Source organism: Myotis lucifugus, unplaced genomic scaffold (genome assembly GCF_000147115.1).
Source record: "Myotis lucifugus unplaced genomic scaffold, Myoluc2.0 scaffold_100, whole genome shotgun sequence".
Taxonomy (NCBI): domain Eukaryota; kingdom Metazoa; phylum Chordata; class Mammalia; order Chiroptera; family Vespertilionidae; genus Myotis; species Myotis lucifugus.
The window spans coordinates 861,087-863,869 of record NW_005871148.1 but is presented as its reverse complement, the minus strand read 5'-3'; the positions used below and the strand labels follow the sequence as shown (position 1 = coordinate 863,869).

The window sequence follows — 2,783 nt, the reverse complement described above, 5'->3', positions numbered from 1 at the left end:
CCGGGCCAGCTGGGACCCGGAGGCGAGTGCTGACGAGGGCGGCGAGGCGGCGCACTTGACCTGAACGACGGGGTGGGACGAGTGGCCCAGGCGTGGACGAGGCGAAGGGAAACGGCGTCGCGGGCGGAGGGAGCTGCAAGTGCGGAGCCCAGGAGGCGGTGCCTGCACCGAAGCCCCGCGAGACGCCGGTGCTGGAGCGGGAGAGAAGCCCTCTGGAGGCCCCGCCGGGGCCTTCCCACCGGACACGCCCGGGCCGCCCTCCGGGAAAGCCCCCCTCCGGACCTCGCGCTCCCCGGACTCGGAAGGAGCGCCTTATGGGACAAGGCAGGTTCGGAGCTCAGCTCTCCGCCGGGCGGGCGGGCGGGCGGGCGGGCGGGCGGCCAAGTCGCCCGCAATACAGACAGCCTGGGCGTCCCTAGCGCCTTGTCTGTCTTCAGGAAAGCCCTCTGCCAGCAGCCCCTTCTACTGGCCTCTCCCGCCGCCCGCCCGGCGCGAATCCCCTCACACTCCGTCCTTTCTCTGAGCCTGTACCACCAGCTCGGGTTCAGAGCCGCGGCGCGGGGAGAGTCCGCCCGCCGCAGCCACGCCTCCAGGGGCGGGGCATGCAAATTAGAAATGCCGTTTGCCGCCCAACCTCCCGCAAAGGACGACGCCACAAGAGACATAAAATTTCTCTTTAAAAATATAGAGGATTAAAACACCGGCACAAGAGTCTACCATCTGGTGAGTGCCATGGTGCTGCCAAGGAAGCAAAGGAAGTGAGACCTGGACTGCCGGTGATCCGGCTCACCGTGAGTGCAATGTGGGCGGGGGCGGAAGGGAGCCGGCGCGGGCGGAGCGGTGGGTATCGCTTCTCGGCCTTTTGGCTAAGATCAAGTGTAGTATCTGTTCTTATCAGTTTAATATCTGATACGTTCTCTATCCGAGGACAATATATTAAATGTATTTTTGAAGCTGGGAGTTGGAATAGGAGCTTGCTCCGTCCACTCCACGCATCGACCCGGTATTGCAGTACCTCCGGGAACGGTGCACCCCCTCGGGGGAAAACACCTTGTTGAATGTCAGCTTTTGTGGCGGGAGCCGGGAAAGCAAGAGCGACCGGAATTGGACTCCCCCCCTTACCCACCAGGGAGGTCGTTTCGGGGCTAGCATCTCAGCGGCCTGCGAGGTACCTGCCTCCGGGGGCTGGACTGGCTGTGTCTGGGTGGTGCGGTGCGTCAGGCAGGAAACCTGTCAGTCAGTAGTCAAACGTCCCAAGGACGTTAGGCTCCAGTGCCACGCTGCCAACTGCTTTCCACGTGCGTCCGAGTCTCAGGCCAGGGGCGATCACGGCAGGAAAGAGCAAGCTTTCTCTGGGGCATTTCCGTGGCCCGGATCATTTATTCTTAATTAACTTTTTCTAATATTGTTCTGTCCTAGGATCCCATCCAAGATAACACATTTATTTATTATTGATTTTTCAGAGAGGGAGAGAGGAAGGAATCAACAATCGGTTGCCTCCCAGACCTAGAATCAATCAACTAACAAGTGATGATACTCAACCAACTGAGCCACACTGCGGTGTTTCATTGGGAAAGCAGGGAAATGAATTGAATCAGATCTTGTGTTTCAGGGGAATGTTCTAGAGCAGAGTAACAAGCATACAAATATGGGCTCTTGGCCTGTTCAAGCCTACACAGCAAGTAACATGACATTTTGTACAATATAAAGATAAAAATGATTATTTGCATTATTTACAACAGCCGGATTATTGAAACACATCAGAATATTACTCAACTATATAAGAAAGGACCAAATCTTGCCATGGGTGACCTTCAAGGGCATTATGGGAAGTGAAATGTGCCAGAGAGACAAATACTGTATATCACTTATAAGTGGAATCTAAAAGCAAACCTGCTGATGGATGTAGAGAACAGATCGGTGGTTGCCAGAGGAGGGGGGCAGGGCGGATGTGAGAGATGGCAGAAGGAGGTCAAAATTAAAAGGGGGGGGGGGGATAAAACATGGAATACCAAAAGAAATAAAGCACATTGAAAATTATACAATATTTAAAATGGAATAATTAGCCCTAACCGGTTTGGCTCAGTGGATAGAGTGTCGGCTTGGGGACTGAAAGGTCCCAGGTTTGATTCTGGCCAAGGGCATGTACCTTGGTAGTGGAGGTGTGCAGGAGGCAGCTGATCGATGTTTCTAAAGCTCTATCCCTCTCCCTTCCTCTGTAAAAAATCAAGAAAGTATAAAAAAATAAATAAAATGGAATAATTAAAGCAAGTTACACCAAGGGTAAAGATAATACAAGATGCAGTGAGTATTCAGAAACTAGAGAAATCTTGAATCACTGAGAGGAGAATCAGGTAAAATATTGGTGGCACTGTCACAGGGGAACTGGGCCTTGAATTATTTTTTTTCTTTGATCTTTTTTATTATCTAATTTCTAATAAATTATTCAAATTGCTAAAAGAAAAGATTTTTTTTTCTCAATAACTGACTGTAAACTAATTCATCAGTAATGTAGCTGTTTGTTTTTTTTAAATAATTTTTATTTCTTAAAGTATTACAAAGAGTATTACATATGTCTCCTTCCCCCCCCCCTTGACATTCCCCCGGCCCCTACCCACCGCCCCCCCCCCCCCCGGGTCTTTGGGCCCATGGGTAAACTTATTTCGCGGGAAATAAGTCCTCTGGGGTGACTCTTAATCCCCCCCAAAACCCTCCCCGGGTTTCCCATGTAGTTTTGAAGGCCGGTCCAATGTGGTCTTGGCCTCTGCATCTACCCCCTGTTC

The 2,783-nt window shown here is 51.7% G+C and overlaps 1 non-coding gene across 1 annotated transcript; it reads left to right on the top strand.

Moving 5' to 3' along the window:
* The first annotated feature begins 846 nt into the window (after positions 1-846).
* Positions 847-1,037, top strand: LOC111826765. The gene has a single exon (XR_002830143.1). It is a non-coding gene; the product is annotated as a U2 spliceosomal RNA (small nuclear RNA).
* The last annotated feature ends 1,746 nt before the right edge of the window (positions 1,038-2,783 follow it).